Below are 27,759 nucleotides of genomic sequence, written 5' to 3' on the forward strand. Positions count from 1 at the left end.
CAATTGCGGTCGTATTTTTTTGCGATTCGTTAAAAAAAGCAGCAAAAAAATAGACCTGCTTTTTTCAGGCGTGTTTACATGTGTTGCAACTTCAAAATCAATCACACCTGAATTAGGATGGCTATAAAAGGATCTTAGGCCCATTTCAATCAACCTACACTCAGAAATGGCTGCTGGAGTATGGTGCAGTGATCTTTTGTGTGCTGCGGGATTCCACAGACTCAGACACCAGCCTGTAAGTAACCAGGGCCAAGAAACTGAACATGGTCAGCAGGTTGTACAGGTTCCGCAGAGGCTGCGCAGGCCTCATTTTTTTATGGGGCGCTTAAACTTGAACGCATTGTCCGATGACAGGGTCATACAGATGTTCCGTCTAAATTGTAACAACATTTTCCGTCTGTATGACCTTGTCAAACTGGGCCTAGACCCTGAGACAGCACGCTCTCACCCTGTCTCAGGCCTGCACAAACTCCTGGCTGTGTTGCACTTTATGGCTACTGGGCGCTTTCAGGCTGTGTCTGGGGATGTCATTGGAATCTCACAGCCCACCTTTTCAAGAATACTAACACAGGTGACGTATACCTAACAACCTCCTCTGTTTCTTTGATATTATAATTACTCTCAGTGGCCAGTGATGATGTTATGTCATTAACTCAGATTTAAAAAAAATTCACAAATATACACACAGGTGTTGGATGTTTTGCAGCCCCACATCGATGCCTCAATCTGCTTCCCTACCCAAGAGTTTCAGTGGCATGCCGTCAGGGTAGCTTTCTATGAGCTTGCTGGCATGCCCAATGTGCTGGGAGCCATAGATTGCACACACATTCAGCTGAGACCACCTAGGGGCAGGCAGCACATATATACAAATCGTCACCTAGACCACTCCACAAATGTGCTGGTGGTTTGTGATTCAAAACTCAAAATAATGAGTGTTGTTGCTGGTTACCCTGGGGGCTGCCATGACTACTTCATCCTCAGTCAGTCATCCCTTTGTGATACGTTTGAGGACGGACAAATGCCAGATGGATGGCTGCTGGGTATGTAATTTGATATGTTTTGGACTTGGTATACTAGTCTAAAATACACTGTGTTACTTATGTGTTGTTGTATCTTAACATGAAGCACGTTACTATATTTGTCTTTCAGGTGATGGAGGATATGGCCGTTTCTCTTGGCTTCTAACTCCATTGTCCCAACCTGATTGAATGCAATTACAAAAATGCACATAAGTCCACGCGGAATGTGATAGAAAGATGTTTTGGGGTGCTGAAAGCGAGGTTTCAGTGTCTGGATAAGTCTGCTGGGCTTTTGTTGTATAGTCCCTTGAAGGTGATTCAAATTGTGTTCTGCTACTTTCTTCATAACATGTGTTTGCAACAAGATCTGCCACATGTTGAGGAGGATGAAGAAAGCAGCCAGCAAGCAGAGGAATTAGAGACATCTGGCGACACTTGGAGTACAGATGTAGGGAGGCAGGTAAGGCAACACCTCATAAATACACATTTTTAAGGTAAGTATGTTTTGCTTCTTTCATTTGTTGTGTAAGCCTAAATTTTGTAAGATAATGTATCTGTTAAAAAACATTACTCAGAATGTGTCTATCTCCTTTAGACATACAAACATACCCGTGCTATATGCTATTCAAATGCAGGATGTGTATTGTGTTGTTTGAAATTGTCCACACATCAGATTCTGAGTCACATGTATGAATTCGGGATAAGTATTCATAAACTTAAAATGTTACTTTCTTAAAAAATTGTAAAAACCTGTTAAGAAATGATTATGTTATTAACTTTAGGAATGTTTGTTACTTCCTAATGTAACACTTACACACATTTATTAACTTATCCTTGACGAATACATGTGTCCCTATGTGTGGTGATTCATTGGATTTAAGGGACACAAACGTAGTCTCATACAAAAAAAATAATATTTTTTTGGTTTTGCTGAAGTAAACTTGCAGTTTTCGTAGTCAATACACAGTTTTCAACATATATCCATTATTACACACTTTAATTTTTGGATTTTTAAAATATACATTTCTTTGGTTATGCCTCATGTTTCTGATTCAGATTTATCCTTTTTAGCACACACAAAAATGTTAGAACAATAATGTCATTCATTTTGCAAAATAATGTTCACAATTTCTTTAAAAAATATTAGGACACTATTTACAAACACAATAGTGTTCTTATTGTAATGTCCAAAATATAAGAAATGTAAGAGTGTCAAAGTCGAAAAATATTGTAATGCATACACCATGTACTAACCCCATACACATGCCTGCTGCGCGTGCACTTATTCCGCCGCGCGTGCACATATCCGCAATTTGCGTAGGATTGCTCCTGCGATCATGCGCGTGGTATGGGTATTTACGGCGGAGTGTTCTTATTGTAATGTCCAAAATATAAGAAATGTAAGAGTGTCAAAGTCAAAAAATATTGTAATGCATACACCATGTACTAACCCCATACACATGCCTGCTGCGCGTGCACTTATTCCGCCGTGCGTGCACATATCCGCAATTTGCGTAGGATCGCTCCTGCAATCATGCGCGTGGTATGGGTATTTACGGCGGAGTTTGTGAGCGCATAGAGGGTTATCAGAACATTACATATTTAACCCAAATAGTGCATTTTGTACACATAGCTCCCCTACACCACATCAGCAAGTATCAACAGTTTAAATGATTCCAGGACTAAGGGATTCACCTTTGCATGATAGGCAGGGACAGACAAAGGTTATAAGGTGATGTCTAGTATCCAGCTGTAGGGTATTTTAAGGGAAACATTCTGGTGTTGGTTTGAGGAAGATCGCATGTTCCTGAGGATAGTTAGATGCAGAAGCAGAATATAGGTTTAAACTGTATTTACTGTATATTATGTATGCGGGGGGGGGGGGGGGGGAATCCAGAGGATACCACCCACAAGAGCAGTTGAGAAAGACATCGCCCACCTTTTCAAATCAACCTATGACCTCTCCTGTAATGTAAAGGTGGATCTCAGTGTCCAATAGACAAAGGGATTACAGTGACCATTGTATTGTATATGGAAGTTGTGTATAAAAAGCCTGTTGTTGCCTGGCCGGGCAGAAGATTCTGAACGCTTTCTACCTGATAAGCGGAGGACCGGCCGGGTTGCGCAAGCGAGCATTCTCACATATGTACATTGACTGTAGCCATTATTCTATTGTAGATTTATCTTGTTAGCCTGTAGTGTATAATTTGTACTGTTTTACCTTTTGAAATAACCCATTGTGGCCTTAGAACCCTGTGGTTCAACTACATATCGGTGTTGTGTCCTCATTTCCCTGCTAGGGTTTAAAGCGTATTTTACTGTATAAGGTTTATAAGTATTGATAAGGTGTACGCACTGCGGGTACTTTATACCGTCTGCGCTACTTAAGGTTTAAGGTATAACATCATTGCAGTGCTTTGCTGCATAAAGGTTTAAAGTGTAACCATATTATTACATTGTATTACTAATAAGGTTTAAAGGTTATCAATTGTGTGCGTGCGCGCTGTGCATACTCTGTACACTCAGCGCGGCGTGTGTACGCCAAGTACTTACCACGTACGGGACTCTGTACGCAAATAGCGTGCGAAGTGCGTGGCGTGTGTATTAAGTCTAGCGGCCGTAGCGGCTCCATGGTAAAAGTGTGTTTAAAGGTATAGCTTTATGGTTTAAGATAATATCAACATTATCAATTGGGGGCATCGTCCAGTTTTTCCTCATACCCGCAGCCTAGCAGGTTTGCGCAGACTTAATCTATCAGCAAAGGGCGGAAAGGTATCCCACGTAAGCCTTCTCCTGGTTGGTGGATACACTGAAAACCCTAAATTTAGTGCTGATTAGATGGCGTCTGCTCTGCATGGTTTGTAGGGATGCTGGTGGGATCCGTAAGGTAAATATACAAAGCTATTTTTAAAGTCTGTGAATTTCTGTTTGGCGACAAATGCGTACACAATACAAGCATACACCTGTACTCTGCATATCTGATCATATTGTTGCAAAACAAGGTTTAAATGAGTCATATTGTGTTTGATTCAGATTGGATTGCTTATCTGTTAAATAGGGTAAAAGTACATTTAAAAGTTGCTGCAAAAGCCTTGATATAGTGTTTTTTTTAACTCAGGCCTAAAATAACTTCAGGGGCTTGCATGGTGTGTGATTTCTTTGTGACAAAGGAAGCCGCATGGTCTGTCCTCCATTTTGGACTAACCACATGGTTTGTCCACCATTTTGTGTAACCCTCATGGATGTGGAAGGGGGAGGAGCAGCGGCCATGTTGGGAAGGTCATTTTTCTAAATGGCTGATTTTCACTGCCCGGAATAATCAGCCATCCTTGGTCAAAAAGAAATCACCATTTATGAGTTACCAATGCATTTATTTAACCCATGCCATAGTCAATTACAAATAGTTTCAGCTGGGCCTAGTGAAAAGTTAATAGTAAGATAAATATTTGATGTAAGAAGTACACACAGATATAAAAAAAAAAAAAAGTTTTTTTCTCTCTAAGATTCAGTTAACTCTGCTTGCTATAAGATAGCCATTGAAATGCAAATTAACCTGTGTAACTGCTTTTTCTTAGCAGTGAACAACCCTCTTGAACAGGCAGTCAAAAAGCTCACAGCATTGATATGCAAATTAGAGACTTTAAAGGAAATGCATTCATTTCAGTAGGTGTGTACTGTGTGGGGGTTCTATGAGAGTCAAGTTATATATATTATATAAATATATAATATATATAATAATATTATAATTATGTGTATATTTATATCAGTGTATGTTCTGCAAGATAGCTATCCAATCTGAATCATATCATTTGAATTATTGATGATTATTAGATTCATTTTGACCTGTGCTGAGAAATTTGTTGCTATTTAGTTAAAACATAGACTAGATATTAAGGGAGTAAAACGTAAAAACACAAATACAGTCTGGCCTAGTTAAACAAGGTTTATACAGAAAGATACTGTGTTGTGTTAAGTAAACGATTATAGGTAATATCGCTTACATTTATAGAAGTGTGGTATTTGTACTACTGCGGACGTACGGTCTTTGTACACGTGTCTTGGACAAAGTACGGGACTGCGTACGCAACGTAAAGATGTACGCACGGTCGCATGTTTACGCAATGTGCGTAAGGATACAACCGCTAAGTACAAATTACACAATAGCAGTGTTTAGTTTAGGCGCGAAACGGTAGCCATGCGGTAATAGCACAAATTGATCAGTTTCCAATATTTAGTTTAAAAACCTTTTTTACTGCATTACCTCTGGTACTAAGGCTGTTTTATCTGAATGAAAGTTAATTTTCTGTACAGAAAAACCAAAGTGTATATGAGTGAACGAGCGTGAGTGTGCAAACAATAAAGGTTTTGTGGACCCAGGGAATTCGGGATCCCGTAGGAGACCACACCAGGTGAGTGGACACTTGGTGGCGTGAGAGTGGCTTGCTCACGTTAACATTGATTAAAGTACAAAGGAGCAAGGTAGTAGATATTGCAGACCAAAGGTCAGCGAAGGTTTAGAGTACCGCAGACCAAAAGTCAGCGAGGTTTTTGTTTAGATACCGCAGCCCAGGTATAGATACCGTAGCCTTTTTACGAGCTTTACGTAAAATCGCGGGATCATAAGCGCTGAGTGTAACATACGCAAACGTGATTTGTGTAAAAAAAATTTTTATTTTAAGGGAGTTTCGCTGGTCACTCAGGAAATCTCCAACAACCAATATTTACTGGGAAGGGTAAGTCACTCCCATATACTTCCAGTAAATAGAGGTTACACAGGGGCCCTAGGTTGGGTACATTGCCTGCGCTATCAACAGTGTATGGTAGTATTGGCCAACGTGGGCGTGAGTGGGTGAGAGCACTCGTTGAACTTTCACCGTTGCCTTATATTGAGTATTTTGTTTTTTTGTAGGAATTAGCTGAGAAGGCAATACCTGCAAAATATGGGGGCCAGTTGCTCAAGTAAGGGACGTTCAACCAGGGTTCAGGTTGATGTTCCGCGGCCCAGAGGGTCAGCGAGGTACATAATGTGTGAAAAGTACGGATCACACACAGAGGTTTTATGCAATGAATGGGAACGTATGACTGCGGAAGATAGGAAACCATTCCCTAGGTTAGGCAGTTTTGAACCAGAGGTGTTGCAGAATTTAAGGGTTAGGATATGTCTGATAAAGTCCCAAAAGAAAAGGGTCAGACACACAAACTGTTTAAATTTATGGCAGCAAGAGGGCGATATGCAAGAGAAATTAACATATGCAACCGGTTCCAAACCTAGCGGGAATAAGAACACAAACACACCATTGTCGACACAGGTCGAAGGGGAACAGAAGGCTACAGTCAATGATACATCCGTAAATGATAGTAATATGAAAGAGCAATGTATTAACCCTAACTTTTGCAAAATGTATCCTGTTTTGAAGTCTCTCCAAGGTTTTAGGTCACAGGAAGATGAAGGATTCAGCCAAATCGCAGCTCTCCTCCAAGCAGTCACTTTGCAGGACACTCAGGTGGGGCCTGTCCAACCAGGTAGCGCAGTAATAATATTCCCTAATGAAAGAACTGGTGAGGTCACAGCTACCGGTAAGTATGAGACAGTTCATTGCACAGAAACAACAACACCACACAGTAAACAGATTAGGAACGGAACGGTAGGATTACACCCTGTTTTGGAAATAGTAACTCCCAATGGGGGAACCGATAGACAGGAAGTAGTCCTCACCAGGAATAATGCAATGTATTGCCCGTGGCCCAGAGATGAGCTGCGATCAATCATTTCAGAATTCCCCGACCCTCAGAAGCATTTAGCCAGATGTCAGAAATTTATCAGAGATCTGGGTAATGTGTATGAACCGACAAACCAACATTGGCGGACATTTTTTAAAGCCTGCCTACCCCCTAATATTGACACCCTAAAATGAATCACTGATTGTAGATTAGAATTGGATAGTCCTATGACTGACAGAAACAATCAGGAAAATATAGAACAAATTAACAGACAACTAGAGTTGGATTTCCCCACCACTGATAAGTGGAGGAAAATTTTCTCCATAAAGCAGAGGGAAAATGAAATGGCATCTGAATATTTCCATCGGGCCCTACACATAATGGATAGATACATAGGGGTATCGGATGCAGGGAATTATGAAAATTACAGAGAGGTGGTTGTCTCTGCGCTGATGGACGGACTCGATAAAACAGTGAGGGACAGAGTACAAACCTCTTTGCCTGGTTGGAGAGGGGTCACAGTAGCTTGCCTTAGAGAGTGCGCAACTGAACACCATAGGAATATTGCTAGGCGTAGAAAACTGCGAGAGGAGAGGTTGAGGATTGAAAGTATGCAGGCTCTTACACCAAAGTCTCATCAGCCCAAACCCCAAAACCCTAGTAGTAACAAAAGACCTAAGATATGTTACATTTGTACAAATGAAGGACATTTTGCTAGAAATTGTAGGAGTAGTAGAGCACATAGCCAATATAGACCCCTAGACAGAATAAATAAGCCACATTATTAAACACATAGACAGGATCAAGGGACATATAGTAAGGAATCACGATACAGTATAGAAAAACACAGATTCGGTTAATGGGAAGAACAGAATAAATGCAACTTTACCCTTTTGACAGAATTTACGGAGATTAGGAGGAGGATTCTAAACTTCTGCTTCTCTCTCTCTAGCAGAAGTGACCTCTAAGTAATTTAACAGGAGTTTTGTTAGAGATGGTATACATATAGAGTGCTCCCACCCAGGAAGCACAAAATATGTTAAAATACCCACGAAGACTAATATTGCATTTCACTGTTTTAGAAGCATGTCCATCACAGGTAGAGGAAATTATCTCAAAGATACCGGGTTCCCTATGAACTTAGAATGGACAAGACACTGGATTGAGGGCTGGGATAGTCCCAGTAGAGATATAACACACATAGAATTTTTTTTTAAGGGAACAGACTGATTAGGGAATCATTCCCCGTAGTGCCCAATCCAGATGTCAAACTTTGTCAAATCTTCTTTGTTACTAAACTCTGTGATTTGTCTTCAAAGTTTCCTCTTCATCTCTGACGTTCACCGACAGAATTACAGCTCAAACGTCACATGTCTACTCGGTCTTTTCAGAGGTCTGCCCAAACCCAGTATATCTCACCAGCATCGCTGTGCCTGGCCATGCACAAAGGGTGGAGAGTGGAAATACTGGTGAAGGGAGACTGTGCATAGATACCGATAGACATGATGATGTGACAGCCTGATGGTGAACGCAAATCTGACAAATGTTCTTTTTATTATTCTCTCTCTCTCTTTTTCATTTTCCACGGATGGTTTACTTCACACAACTGATAATATACAACAGTTAAACACAATGTAATGCAAGATTTATGTTCCCTATAGAAAGGTCGCTGACTCGAAGACAACATCGTATCACTGGAGTGTCTGTTCCGGGAAGGCTGAGAGGCAGGACTGTTGTCACGGCACCTGAACGCGGAGAACAATAAGATCAGAGGCGGTTGTCGTACCAGTTTTCTTTTTCCTTTTTATTATTTTCTCCATCTCCCATTTCCTCCCCCTTCTTGTTCCCTTTCTCTCCCCCTAACAAGATGGACTTACCCCAAGAGACTGCGTTCCGGGTTTTCCTGTTAATCTTGTTGTTGACGAGAACAGTCTGTTTCGGTGAGAGTACCAGAGAGGTCGAGAAAGGATCTGGAATGGGTTTTGATGGCAAGGACGGATTTGTAGAATTCCAAGAGCAACACATCCATCGAGCAAAGGCGAGTATCAGAAAACTATCTGGTAGTCAGGAAACTAGGAGGCACTGTGAAGGGTTATAGGCTGAGGAAAATTGTATTTGTAGGAATTGTGAAAACATAGTTGAGGACGGGTGCATCCAGAGATGTCAGTCCAGCCTTAATATCAACATGGACCGTCATCCATTGAGTGATTACCACTCACTAGTGGGTAAGGTTTTAAACCAAACAGAATGCTGGGTGTGCTCACAAGTACCTCAAGGTCATAGCAAGTCAGGACTAGTACTGTATCCTTTAATAATAGATCAAGTACTTGAATTACGGGATGGGAGACCGGTGGACAAGAAATTTAGTATTTCTAGGCCCCCTAGTTTGAAGCTCCACCAATATCATGTGGATAGATCCTTAGTATGTTTCAACATTACCAATTCACGAAAGCCGGGAAATTGGGAGGTGACATGGAATAACCAAACCATGGCATTTTCACACAGAGCTGATAGAATACCCGTAGACTCTGAACTTATACGCCAAATAGCCGACGGTGGAAGGAGTTTTCGGTACAGGTATACTCTAGGAAGTAAGACCATGCGGGTTGGAGAAGTATCACCAGGGTACTGTGCGCATATCATACAGCCTGATACGTGTACTGAACAGATGAGAGAACTAGGGATTGGGTTTTTCACTTGGAAAGTTTGCAATATGGTAATGTCATATTCTGTCCCATATGTTCTCCCCGATGATGCCTATTTCATATGCGGGAGGAAGACGTATAAGTGGCTTGCCCCAAACTCAGAGGGATTGTGTTACATTGGAAGAGTGTTGCCAGAAGTAATGACCATCACCCATAATAAGATGAAAGACGTTCACCGCAGTGCTCAAGCTCCTTATACTCATGCTCATTATGAACACATCGTTAAGAGACACCTCATAGATAGGACAGAGCACGTAGCCTCTGATTTGATCCGCGAATCCACCGGGATTCAATTCCTTCTCGCGTTAGACATCACCCGTACCGCCAGAGGAATTATAAATTATAGGTATATCCACGTGCTAGCGAACCTGATAGATAATATCACTGAGATGTATGACGATACCTTCAGGTATACAGGAAGGGAGTTGCAAGCTTACAAAACGGAACTGATCCAGCACAGGATGGTCCTCAATTATATCACAGCCGTGACGGGTGGGTACTGTGTCACACTGGCTACTCAATATGGTGTGAAGTGCTGCACGTATATTGCAAACAGCACTGATGACCCAACTGAGATCATTGATCAAAAGATGGACGATATCTTGCAGTTGAAGTGGGAGTTCCGAAGGAGACACAACCTTACCTTGACTGCTGTGAGTAATGAACTGACCGGCTGGGTCTCATGGTTGAACCCACGCAATTGGTTCTCAGGTTTAGGAGAATGGGCTCAAAATGTTATCATGAGTGTAGGAAAGTTTCTCCTTTGTATCCTGGGAGTTGTCATAATTATTGGCTTGATATTTAGGTGTGTTCGAATTTTAACGCGGCGCAAGCGCAGTACAAAATTGATGAGTTTAAGGAGCGGGGGCCTTGGTACAGCAGCAGATTTAATTTATGATCCATCTATAGAAACAATGTTGTGATAAGGATTGCAAATGAATTCCACGGCCCGTTTCTTTCACCCGTTTCTCCTTTGTTTTCCCTCAGCAAAAATACACCCATCCGGAGAAGACTTCAATCAACACCCAAGAATGATTACGCAAATGTTATGTGAATGTATTTTTGATATGTTTCTTATCTTCATCTCTACAACCTTCAGGTAGTGACACACATAGTCGACAGGTGATATCCACATATATTAGCACTCACATATGTTCCCCCTCCATGTATAATCATCTAAATGTGCACCCCATTTGTTTGAACAAGAAGCCGAAAAGAGCTCGGTAGTGTTTGTTGGCCCACTTACAGACCCTTAATACGGGATGAAAAGGATTTAATGTATACTTCGCAATACCTCGAAGCTTATCTAGAACATATACGGCACGATGATACATGCCCCTCAGACATGGATTCATACATACATGCTTTTACTATCTCACTAGGTCATACATTTCCCACCTACACCTCTCCTCATACCGTCCAATCATCTGTAGATATGTATTGTATATTTTTCTGTTTAATGTTTAGATAGTGGCAGTTATTGTTGACTGCCAAAGGGTGGACTGTCAAAGTCGAAAAATATTGTAATGCATACACCATGTACTAACCCCATACACATGCCCGCTGCTCGTGCACTTATTCCGCCGTGCATGCACATATCCGCAATTTGCGTAGGATCGCTCCTGCGATCATGCGCGTGGTATGGATATTTACGGTGGAGTTTGTGAGCGCATAGAGGGTTATCAGAACATTACATATTTAACCCAAATAGTGCATTTTGTACACATAGCTCCCCTACACCACATCAGCAAGTATCAACAGTTTAAATGATTCCAGGACTAAGGGATTCACCTTTGCATGATAGGAAGGGACAGACAAAGGTTATAAGGTGATGTCTAGTATCCAGCTGTAGGGTATTTTAAGGGAAACATTCTGGTGTTGGTTTGAGGAAGATCGCATGTTCCTGACGATAGTTAGATGCAGAAGCAGAATATAGGTTTAAACTGTATTTACTGTATATTATGTATGCAGGGGGGAATCCAGAGGATACCACCCACAAGAGCAGTTGAGAAAGACATCGCCCACCTTTTCAAATCAACCTATGACCTCTCCTGTAATGTAAAGGTGGATCTCAGTGTCCAATAGACAAAGGGATTACAGTGACCATTGTATTGTATATGGAAGTTGTGTATAAAAAGCCTGTTGTTGCCTGGCCGGGCAGAAGATTCTGAACGCTTTCTACCTGATAAGCGGAGGACCGGCCGGGTTGCGCAAGCAAACATTCTCACGTATGTACTGTAGCCATTATTCTGTTGTAGATTTATCTTGTTAGCCTGTAGTGTATAATTTGTACTGTTTTACCTTTTGAAATAACCCACTGTGGCCTTAGAACCCTGTGGTTCAACTACATATCGGTGTTGTGTCCTCATTTCCCTGCTAGGGTTTAAAGCGTATTTTACTGTATAAGGTTTATAAGTATTGATAAGGTGTACGCACTGCGGGTACTTTATACCGTCTGCGCTACTTAAGGTTTAAGGTATAACATCATTGCAGTGCTTTGCTGCATAAAGGTTTAAAGTGTAACCATATTATTACATTGTATTACTAATAAGGTTTAAAGGTTATCAATTGTGTGTGCGCGCGCTGTGCGTACTCTGTACACTCAGCGCGGCGTGTGTACGCCAAGTACGTACCACGTACGGGACTCTGTACGCAAATAGCGTGCGAAGTGCGTAGCTTGTGTATTAAGTCTAGCGGCCGTAGCGGCTCCATGGTAAAAGTGTGTTTAAAGGTATAGCTTTATGGTTTAAGATAATATCAACATTATCAAGAGTTTGCATTCACATTGTAAGTTTTATTGGTCATGGAATAATCTGGCTGGCTGCCAATTAGTCTGGCTGCAGGATCTAAGCTTGATTGGAATCAAGAAAGAATCATTAGATAATCAAATATACTGGTGATATTTCTGCAGGCTAAAGACATTCTGCCTGGCTGCCAATTAGTCTGGCTGCAGGATATAAGAGTGATTGGAATCAAGAACTATTCATTAGATAATCAAATATACTGGTGATATTTCTGCAGGCTAAAGACATTCTGCCTGGCTGCCAATTAGTCTGGCGGCAGGATATAAGAGTGATTGGAATCAAGAACTATTCATTACATAATCAAATATACTGGTGATATTTCTGCAGGCTAAAGATATTCTGCCTGGCTGCCAATTAGTCTGGCTGCAGTATATAATAGTGATTGGAAACAAGAACTATTCATTAGATAATCAAATATAGTGGACTTATTTCTACAGGCTAAGATCAATGTGCAGCACAAATAACATTTTCCTCCTCACCAAAAACAAAACAAAACATTTCAATAATAATTGTTTGGCAGCAAAAACTTTTGTTGTTTTTTACATTTCTAATTAATGATGTACAATAATTTAGCAAGGTGCAAAGTGGTATATATATATGCAGACAATCATACAATTACTAACTGTGTTTGTTTTCTTCTCATAACAGAATTCGTGATCTATATCATTTATGTTTTTTTGGTTAGCTGGTTGGACTGGCCTTTGCCTTTACCAGTGTCGTGTTGGCGTGCTCTGGTGGAGCGCCTTGGTGGTGAGTACACAGGCGATATAATTGGAGTATTCATTCCTGAACTGCTGCTTGGTTGCTGTTGGTGCTGGGATCTGAGTGTTTCATTGAGGTTAGTGAGGGTGGCATTGAGTTCACGTGTTGCAGCATTTTGATTTTCTAAAATTCTGGTGATAGATTCATTTATCATTTGATTGTTTTCTAAAATGTTGATATAGTTTTGCTGTTATCTGTGCTGTTCTTCCATTATACGTTGTAAGTTGCCCATGACATGTGTAATGTCTGTACACATGATTTTCATGGTATTTGCAATTCTGGTGGTTGGTTCATTTTGGCGGCTGATATTTCTGCTGATTCTTCTGAGGTGAGATGGTAGGCTAGAAAAAATTTGGGTCTGCCTACGCAGGCAATCCTGATTAGTGGCCTGCTGTGTAGCCCAACTGTCCCAAAACACTTGATCAGGGCCTTGTGCTAATGATGTTGTTGGGCTGTGTTGTGGTGGTGATGTGTTTTGCTGTGGTGGTGTACTCACAGGTGCTGGGGGGCTGTTTCCTTCAATTACTGGCTGCATTTGTAAAATGATTGTATCCTCCATGTCACTGTGTTGCTGTTGTTGCGTAGGGATGCTGGTACCAGTACTAGAATCTGGGGAACAATCAATTTATAGGTTAGTTATCCATATGTTTTATACATTGTTCAAAATCAAGAATCATGGAACACAGGTATTTGAATGTTGTTTTCAGATATCCAGGATAGCAACTTCATCACTTATAATTTTTAAACATGCCTGTTTATGGCAAATGTGTGTGGTTACTTCATTGTGAATGGAAGCACATGAGTTGTTTGGTAGATCAGACAAACTGAACCTTAAAAACACATGTAACCACATGATGTGTTGCCTTGTAGTGTCTAAACCAAAAACCAAGTAATCTTTTTGTAAGTTGGTGGCAATGTTAGCTAAAACACACATGTTAAACTGAGGTTTCCAACCTTACTATTTGAGAAGCTTACACATGTGTTTATGTTGCAACATTTTACAGACAATCTGCTACTGTATGGCTGAAGTGGACATACATATCTTTACAGGAAGTAGACAAGGCAATTTGGCTTGGTTTCGATTTGATGTTTTTGTGACCTCGGTAATTAAGGCTGATTTTGTTACTTGTCGAGTTATTAAAAAATGTAATGGATTATTACGAGATTAAAAATATATTTGTTGGTTTCAGATTCTTACTCACCATCCAGATGAGGAGAGTGTGGTTTGCGTCTTGGAGGTGTGTCCAAAATTTGCAGTGGTGGTACCGAAGAAACTGCTGACAATCTTCGTGGCGGGGTAGCCTGCTGTGTTTGGGAATGGCCATCAGACCTGCCTTTCTTTGTTGGCACATGTGTCTTTTTTTGTTGGGGTTCAGGCGGCCACCTTCTGCTGCTCAAGACTTCTATTGAGGGACCTATTATTTAAAGGATAAAAATTGTTATGGCCATACCTTTACAAAGTTAACCTGTACTACAGTGGACACTTTACCTGCTTCCGCAGCGTCATCATCCTCAGATGTCATGGGACTGACTGCAGGACGAGCAGTAGAGCTTTTTTTCAACACTGTAAATAAGGATATAATGTATAATTTAAAAATAGTAATGCTATTGTTGTTGTTAAAGAAAACCATTATGTTGATAAACATTACATGTAAAAAAATTGTCTCTGTTTAATAGCGAAAATTATAAAAAAAACAAATCCCAGATGCAATATGGAAAATGCAATACAGGAAATAATGTACAGGACACAAACATAGGACACACTTACAAATACATACACTAACAAGCCACAACACCCACAACTTGATCATTAATTTAAAATGTTATATAGAAAATACTCACAGATGTGTCAATACAAGCACACACTAGCACAATAACAGCAAATAAATACGTTACTCATTTATCAGAAATCAGAACAAACATAATAGTAATGTACAGTGGCGGTTCTTGCCACGGGCAAGCGGTACTTTTGCCCGGGGCGCCGCCTTCCGGAGGGCGCCGGCGCCATCCGGAGGGCGCCGCACCAGGGCAAGATCCGCCACTGTGCCCCCCGCAGTGCCCTGCTGTGCCCCCCGCTTTGAAGGGAACCAGACGCGTAGCGTCTAGTTTCCCTTCATTGAGAGGACCTTAGTTGTGCGGTGCGCGATGACGTCATCGCGCACCGCACAGCAAAGGTCCTCTCCATGAAGGGAAACTAGACGCTACGGTCTAGTTTCCCTTCGTGTAGAGGACCTTTGCTGTGCGATGCGCGATGACGTCATCGCGCACCGCACAGCATAGTGGCACAGACACTAGGGGTCATAATTGACCTCTAGTGTCTATGCTGTTCTATGGGAGAGACGTAATAACGTCTCTCCCATAGATCGAAGAGAAGAGAGGAGAGGAGAAGAGCGGCGCCGCCGGCGGAGGGGGTCTGGATCAGGAACGGGGATGGTAAGTATACTTTTTATTTTTTATTTTTTTTCTTTCAGCGTCATGACCACGCCCCCAATTGAAGCCACGCCCCCATATTTTGCCCGGGGCGCAAAAAGTCTTAGAACCGGCCCTGGTAATGTAACTAAGTCAGCTGGGTTGTGTCAGGGTACAAATCCAACCTCTAATTAGGCCAAAAAAAATGGGCTGGTCTTCAGCATGAATACATTCTGGACAAATTAAATTACACATGTAACTGGTTGCAAAGTTACTTTGCACTACTCCAGCCTATAACATGTCAACCACTGTTTTGTGACCATTGCACATGGATAAATACAAAAAAAATCAAAAAATCTAAAGATAATAATTAATAAAAAGAGAAAAGACACAATTACTGCTGTACAGTTCAATGACACACCAAGTCAAAAAAAACATGGAAAATGTAATGTGACAAAAAAAAAAGACATACAATAAAGTACTATGTTACATTGACTTTTGCAGAAAACATTATCCAAAACTATGTATTTTATGACGCGCACTTGGAGATAGTAGTAATGTGCAATGTCACATGAGACACATTTACAAACAAAAAAAAAAAAATGAAAGAAAAAAAAAACATAGGGGTATATTTACTAAGGTCCCGATTTTGACCGAGATGCCGTTTTTTCTTCAAAGTGTCATCTCGGTAATTTACTCAGCAAAAATCACGGCAGTGATGAGGGCATTCGTAATATTTTGGAAGTCCTCGTAAAAAATCACGAATCAATACACCATCGGTCAAATACGCCTGCAATTTGGTAGAAATCGGGAATTTACTAAAAAGTGCAAAACACAAACACTGCCGACAATAGCCAAACACTGCCGTGATGAAATACAAATCGTGAAAAAGTGCTTAAAAAAAACAGACCTGCTTTTTTATCCCGTGTTTGTATAGGCATGCACGGATCCATGAGATCCGTGCATGTTTTTCAGTGGGAAGGGGTGGGAAATGTTTTAATTTTTATAAAAAAAATGCGTGGGGTCCCCCCTCTTAAACCAAACCAGCCTCGGGCTCTTTGAGCCGGCCCTGGTTGCAAAAATATGGGGAAAAAATTGACAGGGGTTCCCCCATATTTAAACAACCAGCTCCGTGCTCTGCGCCTGGTCCTGGTTCCAAAAATACGGGGGACAAAAAGCGTAGGGGTCCCCCGTATTTTTGAAACCAGCACCGGGCTCCACTAGCTGGACAGATAATGCCACAGCCGGGGGTCACTTTTATACAGTGCCTTGCGGCCGTGGCATCAAATATCCAACTAGTCACCCCTGGCCGGGGTACCCTGGGGGAGTGGGGACCCCTTCAATCAAGGGGTCCCCCCCCAGCCACCCAAGGGCCAGGAGTGAAGCCCGAGGCTGTCCCCCCCATCCAATGGGCTGCGGATGGGGGGCTGATAGCCTTTGTTGAAAGTAATTAATATTGTTTTTAGTAGCAGTACTACAAGTCCCAGCAAGCCTCCCCCGCAAGCTGGTACTTGGAGAACCACAAGTACCAGCATGCGGCGGAAAACCGGGCCCGCTGGTACCTGTAGTACTACTACTAAAAAAATACCCCAATAAAGACATTACACACACACCTTGAAAGTATAACTTTAATGCATACATACACACCACCATATACACATACTTACCTTATGTTCACACGAGGGTCGGTCCTCTTCTCCATGTAGAATCCAAGGTGTACCTGTTGAAAAAAATCCTACTCACCAAATCCAGTGTAGAGGGCTCCTCGGGTAATCCATTTGTAATCCACGTACTTGTAAAAATAAAAAAACGGGACACCCGACCACGAACTGAAAGGGGCCCCATGTTTTCACATGGGACCCCTTTCCCCGAATGCCAGAAACCCCCTCTGACTGATGTCTAAGTGGGTTTCTTCAGCCAATCAGGGAGCGCCACGTTGTGGCACCCTCCTGATCGGCTGTGTGCACCTGTACTGTCTGACAGGCGGCACACGGCAGTGTTACAATGTAGCGCCTATGCGCTCCATTGTAACCAATGGTGGGAACTTTGTGGTCAGCGGTTGACCGAAAGTGACCTCACCGCTGACCACAAAGTTCCCACCATTGGTTACAATGGAGCGCATAGGCGCTACATTGTAACACTGCCGTGTGCCGCCTGTCAGACAGTACAGGAGCACACAGACGATCAGGAGGGTGCCACAACGTGGCGCTCCCTGATTGGCTGAAGAAACCCACTTAGACATCAGTCAGAGGGGGTTTCTGGCATTCGGGGAAAGGGGTCCCATGTGAAAACATGGGGCCCCTTTCAGTTCGTGGTCGGGTGTCCAGGTTTTTTTATTTTTACAAGTACGTGGATTACAAATGGATTACCCGAGGAGCCCTCTACACTGGATTTGGTGAGTAGGATTTTTTCAACAGGTACACCTTGGATTCTACATGGAGAAGAGGACCGACCCTTGTGTGAACATAAGTTAAGTATGTGTATATGGTGGTGTGTATGTATGCATTAAAGTTATACTTTTAAGGTGTGTGTGTAATGTCTTTATTGGGGTATTTTTTTAGTAGTAGTACTACAGGTACCAGCGGGCCCGGTTTTCCGCCGTATGCTGGTACTTGTGGTTCTCCAAGTACCAGCTTGCGGGGGAGGCTTGCTGGGACTTGTAGTACTGCTACTAAAAACAATATTCATTACTTTCAACAAAGGCTATCAGCCCCCCATCCGCAGCCCATTGGATGGGGGGGACAGCCTCGGGCTTCACCCCTGGCCCTTGGGTGGCTGGGGGGGGACCCCTTGATTGAAGGGGTCCCCACTCCCCCAGGGTACCCCGGCCAGGGGTGACTAGTTGGATATTTGATGCCACGGCCGCAAGGCACTGTATAAAAGTGACCCCCGGCTGTGGCATTATCTGTCCAGCTAGTGGAGCCCGGTGCTGGTTTCAAAAATACGGGGGACCCCTACGCTTTTTGTCCCCCGTATTTTTGGAACCAGGACCAGGCGCAGAGCCTGATGCTGGTTGTTTAAATATGGGGGAACCCCTGTCAATTTTTTTCCATATTTTTGCAACCAGGACCGGCTCAAAGAGCCCGAGGCTGGTTTGGCTTAGGAGGGGGGACCCCACGCAATTTTTTTTTAAAGTTTAAACATTTTTTTTTTTTTTAATAAGGTGCACAATGAAGCCCAGCACGGATCTCTCAGATCCGGCCGAGATTCATTGTATTAAAGTCGGCAGTGTTTTACAAGTCACTCACGTAAAACACTGCCTAAAAAAACGAATGACATCGACATCGGAAAAACCGAAAATGCAGAATACGGCAGCTTAGTAAATTAGTCGTAATCAATTCAAAAAGTTGCATATTTACACTTTCGATGTCATTCGTGATTGAACTTTGACCTCAAACGGGAAAATACGATTCTTAGTAAATTTACCCCACAATGTAAAGAATACAACACATGCTCACCATCCTTCCTGGGCCGATCTGAATCCCGGACATGGGTTGCTTGCACAACTTCAGGAGGTATTAAACTCCGCATGGGCTCCTCATAGTCCAGATATCTGGCAATAAAGGGCTGTCCACCCCCGGTTTTGCGAGCCGACTTCGCCTCCTTGGCCATTTTGGACTTGACACGGCGCTTTATGTCATAGTAACGTTTGCGGCACGTATCCTCCATCCGCTTGACCACCCCCCTCACTATTTACAGCAGAAACTACTTTCGCCCACAACACCGTCTTCTTCCGTGTTGCCACCTTTGCGGACTCAGGCCCAAATAGCTGCCGCTGTTACTTCATCAGCTCCCCTACCAATGCCACATTTTCAGCATAACTAAACTTTACATTCCGCTCAGTCTTAGTAGTGGTGCGTGGCTGCGGAGCTGTCTGACTGTCACTATCATTGTCACTTGAGGCTGCTGCTGCAACCTCACCCACCTCCTCCACCTCACTAACGTTCGTCACTCTCACTCACCTCCTCAACCTGACCAACCTCCTCACCCTCACTCACACCCTCCACCTCACTCACCTCACCCACCACTGAGTCACACATAATTGCAAACCAAACTCCTCACCAAACCAACTACTCACCAACCTCCACAGCACAACCTCCCTCCTCACCACTAACTAAACCCACGAGGTGCGGACGGTTTGGGGCGTAGTTATGTGGTTGCGCACAGACACTCCTACATCGGAAACACAACCAATCACGAATGAGGATTAAAATCGAAACTAAAAGTGAAAATGCGGCCGTGGTTGAAATAAAACGCTGCCGCGTTTTACTTTGTAACAAATCAAGTAAAAACAACCAAAACACGAACGCAAACATCATTGCCGGCCGTAAATTGAGCAAAAAAATACGACTGCTATCGACATGGGAAAATACGAAAACCAATATCTCGACAGCTTTGTAAATTGGCGTATATAGATTCAAAAAGTTGCATAAAAATGTACCCTATAAAAAATGAGTTTAAACACAACACAAAGCGACTCAAACACGATTATTAGTAAATATACCCCCTAGTCTCAAGGTAGGAGACCAAGTTTGGCTTTCTACAAGGAACTTACGCTTACGAGTACCTCAATGAAGTTTGCCCCCCCCCCCCCCCGCTTTATAGGTCCTTTTCCAATTGTGGGAACAATTAATCCAGTGGCTTATATACGCAAACTACCCCCTTACCTCAAAATTCCTTCTTCTTTCCATGTTTCCTTGCTAAAAACTTTAGTTTTGAACCGATTTCGGAGATTGTTACCACGACCACCTAAATTACTCATGCAGAGTGGAATAGAGTTTGCGGTTAAAAAGGTAATTGACTCCCGAATTCATTATGGTCGGTTACAGTACCTATTGGACTGGAAAGGATATGGCCCGGAGGAATGGTCCTGGGAGTACACGACAGATGTTCATGCCCCAGCATTAGTTCGCAAATTTCATTCTGAACATCCAGAGAAGCCTAAATTGTGTCCAGGGGACACTCTAAAGAGGGGGGTAATGTCACGGTCCGGCGGGATACTGTGCAGGGGAGCCGGCTCTTACCTGTCCGGTCCCTTTGGAGAGGTCCAGCTGGCGGAGGTGCGGGCTGCTGGCGCCGGGCAGGGTGCGCTGGGAGGACAGGTTGGGGCACTGGTTGGCGGCTCTGCAGACTGGCAGCATGTCCCTCCGGCAGGGGTTAGCGATGCTGCTGTGGAGCCAGGGCTTCTGTGAACAGGCTGGGCTATGTGCCGGTGGCCATCTTGGATGTGGGCAAAAAGCCTGTCTTGCCCACACTTCACCAATTTATCACTTTCCTGTGGCCAATTAGCTCCGAGCAGCTGCTATAAGACAGGAAGGCCTGGAGGAGGGAATTTGCCAGTGCAACGTCTTTCACAGTATCTGTGAAGCTAGTTCTCTGTGCTCCTGCAGCATCACCTGTGTCAGGTTCTTGTTACCGCAAAGTACCCAAGCCTCCTGATATAGCCTTACGCAGACTGCCGACTCTGTTCCCATGTTCTACCTAGCTACCTGTTCCGGACGCCGCAGTAACCAGCCTTCGGAATTCCTCCTTTAAAGTACTGGGTCACGGTTCCGGTATCCTCAGCCACCCGCTAACCTACAGTCGTATCTCTATTCAACTGTCTTTGGCAAACCCTGTTAAACTACTCCAAGTAATAAATGCGCAAGACCTTCATCCGTCCCGCTTGTTTGTTATTCAGAGATCCAAGTGCACCAGAATCATCTTCCCCAAATCTGGATCCACAAAAATCCTCAGACGTGACACAGTCTTCTCACCATGTCGCAAGTAAGCCTCAGAGGTTGGGGGGTGCAGTTTCAGGGTAGATGGTGAAGTAATGACCTTCCAGTCAACATTCTGGAGGTGGCGATATACGCCCTGACAACTCCATGGGTTTATCAGTTTCCTCCACTTCCTCTGATCCCAAGAATTCTAAAATGAATAAAAAGGGGAAAAGGTTCAAGCAATACTCATTGCTCCGACTGGCCAAGAAGGGCCTGGTACACAAACCTTCTGGAGATGCTCCTCAAAGATCCGTGGCCTCTACCTCTTCGCAATGATCTTCTGCAACAGCGCCCTTCTATGAGGACTTACCGCGGCTACGTTTGACGACATGGAAGCAGAACGGCTGATTCTAGCCAGAAGAGGGATCTCTAACCAGGTTATTCCGACTATTATCCAAGCCAGGAAGGGGGTAATGTCTAAGCATTACCATCGTATTTGGAAGAAATATGTCTCTAGGTGTGAGAGCAGAAATTATTCTGCAGTGGAATTTCATCTGGGACGTTTCCTACTTTTTCTGCAGTCAGGTGTGGATGCGGGCCTGCATCTGGGCTCCTTAAAAGTCCAGATTTCGGCCTTGTCCATTTTCTTTCAAGAACAATTGGTTTCTCTCCCTGAGGTTCAGACGTTCTTGAAAGGTGTTCTGCACATCCAACCTCCCTTTGTGCCTCCCACGGTACCTTGGGATCTAAATTTGGTGCTACAGTTCCTCCAGTCGGACTGGTTTGAACCGTTACAGGAGGTGGATGCAAAATATCTTACGTGGAAGACGGTCACACTGTTGGCCTTGGCTTCAGCAAGACGGAGCTGGGGGCTTTGTCTCACAAAAGTCCCTATTTAATTTTCCATGAGGACAGAGCTGAACTCAGAACTCGTCAGCAATTTCTTCCTAAAGTGGTGTCTGCGTTTCACATCAACCAAGCTATTGTGGTTCCGGTTGTCACCGACACCTCTACTACTTCAATGTCTTTGCATGTTGTGAGGGCTTTGAAGGTGTATGTCAAGCGAACAGCTTGTCACAGAAATTTGGACTCGCTGTTTGTTCTTTATGATCCCAATAAGATTGGGTGTCCTGCTTCACAGCAGACAATTGCATGCTGGATCAGACTTACTGACCAGCCTGCTTATTCCACGGCAAGTATGCCGTGTCCAAAATCTATACAGGCCCACTCTACTAGGTCGGTGGGTTCTTACTGGGCGGCTGCCTGGGGTGTCTCGGCTTTCCAGCTCTGCCGAGCAGCTACTTGGTCAGGTTCAAACACGTTTGCTAAGTTCTGCAAGTTCGATACTTTGACCTCTGAGGACCTTCCGTTTTGTCAATCAGTTCTGTAGGAACCTCAACACTCTCCCACCTGGTTTGGGAGCTTTGGTACATCCACATGGTACTAAATGGACCCCAGTATCCTCTAGGACATAAGAGAAAATAGGATTTTAATTACCTACCAGTAAATCCTTTTCTCGTAGTCCGTAGAGGGTACTGGGCGCCCACCCAGTGCTTCGTTCTTCCTGCACTGTGACTTGGTTAAGTAATGTTGGTTCAGCCGTTGCTGTTCCTGTTTCAAGTTTGTTTAGCTTGCCTTTCCTCTTGTTGTGTGTGCTGGTTTGGAATCTCACCACTATTCTTATCTATCCTTCTCTCGAAGTATGTCCGTATCCTCGGGTTTAGTTTTCTAGACTGAGTCTGGTAGGAGGGGCATAGAGGGAGGAGCCAGCCCACACTATCAAATTCTTAAAGTGCCCATGGCTCCTGGCAGACCAGTCTATACCCCATGGTACTAAATGGACCCCAGTATCCTCTACGGACTACGAGAAAAGGATGTACTGGTAGGTAATTAAAATCCTATTTATTTATTTATTTATTTATTTATTTATTTATGTTCTGATGTACAGAGTTGAATTAACTTACTAAGGTGAGTGTTCTCGGTGTAATATTATTTAAGCAATGTGATCACAGGCCATTACACCCTGGCCTAGGGGTGGGGAGTGCAGGTGTGTACCCCATTTTTTTTTTTTGCAAGTGCGGTGGCTCCCTGTACATCAAAACATGGTGCATCACCGAGTTGAGGAGCGTCAGCTTCCTAATAGTGAAAACGGCAGCTCGTATGGTGTCAATGGTGTATTGTCTTAATTTGCTAATATTTATATAGTCTACCTGCTGTTGATTGGCCAGTTACTGTATGATACAGAAAAAATTAAAACTACTTTATTGAGGCAATTGGCAATTCACATACTGTGTTTACTTATCTTAAGATAATGCTATATACGTGAAGTAGGCCATGTGAATGCGTACACATTTCTCATACGTCCTAGAGGATGCTGGGGACTCTAAAAGGACCATGGGGTATAGACGGGATCCGCAGGAGACATGGGCACTTTAAGACTTTGAATGGGTGTGAACTGGCTCCTCCCTCTATGCCCCTCCTCCAGACTCCAGTTAGATTCTGTGCCCAGAGAGACTGGATACACACCAGGGGAGCTCTCCTGAGTTTCTCTGAAAAATACTTTATTTAGGTTTATTATTTTCAGGGAGCACTGCTGGCAACAGGCTCCCTGCTTCGTGGGACTGAGGGGAGAGAAGCAGACCTACTTCTGTGAGTTTAAAGGCTCTGCTTCTTAGGCTACTGGACACCATTAGCTCCAGAGGGTCTGATCACTTGGTATAGCCTAGCTGCTCGTTCCCAGAGCCGGGCCGTCGACCCCCTCACAGAGCCAGAAGAAAGAAGCCGGGTGAGTAACCGAAGTACAGAAGACTTCACTACAGATGGCAGAAGACTTCAGTGTCTCTGAGGTAACGTGCAGTGGTCGCGCTGCGCGCCATTGCTCCCACACACGCGCGGCACTACAAGGGTGCAGGGCGCAGGGGGGGGCACCCTGGGCAGCAATATACCTCATATATAGTAGCCTGGCAAAGAGGTATACAGTGCATAGGCACTGTATACAGACCCTCGCCAGTATAAAAAGTTGAAAAAGTAGCGGGACTGAAGCGCGCCGATAAGGGGGCATGGCTTAGCCCTCACTGCTCTATCCAGCGCCATTTTCTCCTCACAGAGATGCTGGGCCCGCCAAAACACTGATGAACAGCTCACAGTGTAAAATGGGGGGGGCACAGTTGCTTAGTGCAATATATGTACAAAAATAAATAAATAAAGCGCTATATATAATGAGCTGGTAAACGTTTTCTGTGTTTTCCCTGTCAGATACTGATATCTACCCTTTATAGTCAGTGTAATGTCGGTGGATGTTTAGTACACATGTGTCGACATGTCTGAGTGTACTGCCACAAACGGCTATGGGAATCCCTCTGTCGGCACCGCCGACTCCTGATGGTACTTGATTCATGAAATTAAGTGTCAACATGTCAGTAGTTGTATGCTTTTCCAAAAGAAAAAACTATATGGGAGACACAGGTGTGTGTGGGTGACTCTGTCAGCACCAACTAATCTGACTGGGTATGAATTAACATTATAATGTGATGCATTTTAAAAAGGCTATACCTGTATGTATATATATATATATATATATATGTATGGTACGGTTGCATTGATCTGTGGCTCAAGCACAGACGTAGTAATACTTATGGGGGCGTAATATTAATAATATATATATTTCCCTCAGACCCCTCGGGGTCGCAAAAATGTTATTTTGCCCAGTTACTACTCCCTGTTGTCGACACGAATACTATGTCTTATGTCGACCATAATCTTTCCTGATTAGATCCACAACATCGGCATTCAGTACATGTTTTAGACACATTAAGAACGTATTAATGTCACTAGGGACCCTGCTGTTCCTGACAAAAATATATATATACATGAGATATGTATGTATATATATATATATATATATAGATATATGTGTGTATATGTGTATATTATTTATACAATTTTTTTTTAATAATGAATGCTGAAGTAAACTTTTCCTTCTCATGTGCTGGTCGCTCTGTTGAATAACTCTAGGTCAGCCATGACAAGATGGTTTCAAATCATCACGAGGAGTCCGAGTGTTTATTCTTTTCCCGCAGTGGATAGAATAAACTGAGAGTCAACCCCTGTTCTGCACGGGGCCCTGTCACAAAGGATCATTTACAGGAAGCTAAGTGATATTTTAATTATATGCTTTGATTATACTTGCATTGCATGCGCAGGGGGGAGTGCTTGTATTCAGTAATGGTCGGTTACTTTGTCATCCGACATAATTACCCTGGGGAGAGATGTGATACTCCTTAAGTTGGGTCATATCTAGAACATTGCAGCATACTGCCGTGCGACTACAAGCGATGGGACTCTTGGGTGTGCGGGCCACTTCCATGGCGGTCTCGGCTAGGAGGACGTTGTGGATTCACCAAAGGGATGCAAATGCTGACTCCGAAAAGAAGTGGAGTCTCTTCCCCATGAAGGTGAAGCCTGGTTTGGTGATGGCCTTGTAATATGCTCTCGGCAGGTGCCACGGGTAAGTCTACCTTCTTGCCCTATGTTCCCTCACAACGGTTGGTGACGCATTGTTGTAGGATGCAGTCATTTCGACCAAATAGATAAGGATTCCCCTTTCTTTGCAGGTAAAGGAAGGTGAAAAAAGGTAAGAGGTTAGCTGCCTTTTCAGGTTCACAGGAGCAGAAATCATCTGTTGTTTTCTGCCACGTCCACCGCAGGACGTTGGGTCTATCTTGCGGGGGCCCACACCGGTGGGACCACATCTAAAACTCTTCAGTCAGTCCTGGATGGGACATGGACCAGTGAGTTAAGGATAGAATTCCTAGGGGGACATATGGGAGTTTCCAGGCGTTCCCTTCACCGATTTTTTCAAATCGACCTTACCGATCCTCCTCATAACAGGGAGGTAGTATGTGATGCAATAAAGAGTTGTGTCAGGATCAGGTCATTGTCCTGCTGTTCCGGTCTTAAAAAAAAAAAAAAAGAGAGAGAAGAAGCTGTTATTAAAGCTTTTTCGTGTTCCCGAGGCCGGACGGCTCTCCACTCTGAAAGAGGAGAAAGGAGGTCTAATTATGGTTTCTTCCGCATTAGGCTTCCCTGAGGTTTGCGATTCAGGATTGTTGTTACCATTTCACCAGGGTGATGGTGGTATGATGGGGTTCCTTCGATAGTAAGGAGTCATAATTATTCTGTACTGGATCGCTCTCCGTATTACGGAGAGATCAAGAAGCCAAATGGCGCAAAATGTAGTTTCTCCTTCAGTTCTCCAACAACAGGACTTGCTAGAATCCCTGTTGGTCCCAACGACGCGGTGATCGGCTTGGACAATATTATTAGATGCAGTCCTGAGGAGAGTTTATTTGCTTCCAAAAAAAAAAATGGGGAAGCTCTGAGAATTCAAAGTCTGACAGACCTGCATAGGTGTCAATCCGTCAATACATTCAGTTGCGAGAGGATCGGTTATAGCAGGGGCCGTGTGGGTTCCAAGACTTACCGCGTTTTCCATTGACGACTTGGAGATTGAACGTCGGATCCCAGCCCGAAAGGGTATTCCGAGTGAAGTCATCCCTACTCCTCTTCAGGCAGAAAAGACGTAACGTCAGAACATTACCACCATATTTGGAGGAAATTATGTGTCTTGGTGTGAATCCAAGAAGGTTCCTACGGAAGAATTCCTGTTGGATTGTTTTCTCCATTCTTTTGTTACAAGATCGTGTGGATGCGATCTTAGGTTGGGCTCGATTAAGGTTCAGATTTCAGCCTTATCAGTTTTCTTCCAAAAACAATTGGCCTCCTTTCCAGGGTTTCAAACTTTCGTTAAAGGAGTCTTACACATCCATCCTCCCTTTGTGCCTCTGTGGCACCATGGGATCTTTACGTGGTATTGCAGTTCCTGCAATTTCTTTTGTTGAACTTTTCAGTAGGGTTGAGTTGAAATTCCGCACTTGGAAAGTGGTCTTGCGGTTGACCTTGGCATCCGCAAGGCGGGCGTCTGAGTTGGCGGCTTGGTCTCACAAGAGGCCTGTTTAATCTTCCATGAAGATAGAGCGGAGTTGAGAACTCGGCAGCGGTTTCTGCCAAATGTGGTTTCATCGGTTTCACTTGAACCAACCTATTGTGGTACCAGTGGCTACGGAAGCCTGGGCGACATCGAAGTATCTCGATGTGGTCTGAATTTTGACATTTTGTGTTGCCAGATTGGCTCAGGTCAGGAAAACTGAGGATGTGTTTATCCTATATACTCCCAACAAGATTTGGGTTCCTGCTTCCAAGCAGACTATTGCACGCTGGATCTGTAATACGATTAAGCTTGCTCGTTTTACGGCTGGATTGCCGGTACTGAAATCGGTGAAGGCCCATTCTACCAGGAAGGTGGGCTCATCCTGGGCGGCTACGCGAGGGGTCTCGATTTTGTAGCCTTACAGAGCAGCTACTTAGTCGGGTTCAAACAAATTTGCAAATATTCTACGTTTGATACCCTGGCTGATGAGGACCTCTTGTTTGGGCAATCGGTGCTGCAGAGTCATCCGCACTCTCCCGCCCGTTCTAGAGCTTTGGTATAGACTTTATGGTCCTTTTGGAGTCCCCAGCATCCTCTAGGACGCATGAGAAAATAGGATTTTAATACCTACCGGTAAATCCTTTTCTC

Source organism: Pseudophryne corroboree, chromosome 9 (assembly GCF_028390025.1).
Source record: "Pseudophryne corroboree isolate aPseCor3 chromosome 9, aPseCor3.hap2, whole genome shotgun sequence".
NCBI lineage: Eukaryota > Metazoa > Chordata > Amphibia > Anura > Myobatrachidae > Pseudophryne > Pseudophryne corroboree.